This window comes from Mesoplodon densirostris, chromosome 20 (assembly GCF_025265405.1).
Source record: "Mesoplodon densirostris isolate mMesDen1 chromosome 20, mMesDen1 primary haplotype, whole genome shotgun sequence".
Classification (NCBI taxonomy): Eukaryota; Metazoa; Chordata; class Mammalia; order Artiodactyla; family Ziphiidae; genus Mesoplodon; species Mesoplodon densirostris.
Genome location: NC_082680.1, coordinates 10613804 through 10614921, shown reverse-complemented (window position 1 = coordinate 10614921; position 1118 = coordinate 10613804).

Below are 1118 nucleotides of genomic sequence, written 5' to 3'. Positions count from 1 at the left end.
TAAGGTAACGTAGGTGACACAGCTGAGTCCCCTCCGGCAGGTGCTCAGCACCCCACAGCTGGTCCCGTAGGCTCACCCCCTCAGCAAACCTCCTCCGCCGTCTGCGAGCCTGTGCCCCCAGCCCCGGGGCTCTGACTGCACAGCTGGGCTGATCCTTCGCTGACATACTTGCTGCCACAATTTGGGCATGTTAATCTCTGAGCTCGCATTCCTCCAGTCTGTCTGAACCATGCGTACAAAGTAATTTCCAATTCACGATTCTAAACACAAAACATACGCACTATTCACTATCTGAATAGTTCACCAAAAACAAGATACAAAAACCCTGAAACCCAGCCCCTGACTGGATTAAATCCTGATTGGATTAAAACGATTTGCCCCACCCACATGCCTGCCAAGAGTGAAAGAAAAATACATCCAGATCCTCAAACTATCTCTACAATATTTTCAGATGCAATAATCAACATTCAGTTAAAAATTTGTTGGCAGAGATAATACCAGAAAAAAATTATCAGAAACCAAGAGATAAGAACAGACAGTAGAAGCAGTTTCATGGGAGATTCCAGAATCAGAGTTATGAGATGTTGCTTAAAAAGTCATGTGAGGGCTTCCCTGGTGGCGCAGTGGTTGAAAGTCCGCCTGCCGATACAGGGGACACGGGTTCGTGCCCCGGTCCGGGAAGATCCCACATGCCGCGGAGCGGCTGGGCCCCGTGAGCCATGGCCGCTGAGCCTGCGCGTCCGGAGCCTGTGCTCCGCAGCGGGAGAGGCCACAACAGTGAGAGGCCCGCGTACTGCAAAAAAAAAAGTCATGTGATTCTGTGTTCAGAGCAGATGGAGAGTCTCGCTAGAGAAATGAAAATCATATACATAGAATCACGTGGAAATTCTAGAAAGAAAAAAAATGTAATAACCGAAAAGGAGAGCTCTTAAGGCCGATTACATGTAGCAAAGGAGAATGTAGAGGGTCGCAGACGCGCGGAGAAAGAGCTCGGGGAGCCGAGCAGAGCGTGAGGGCCACCGCGCGGGGGCGGGGCGGCCCGCGCTCAGCGTCTGTGTGGGCGCTTCCGGCCGGGGGCGTGGGGAGGGCTGGCGCCCCAGCAGTTCGGTCACAGACGC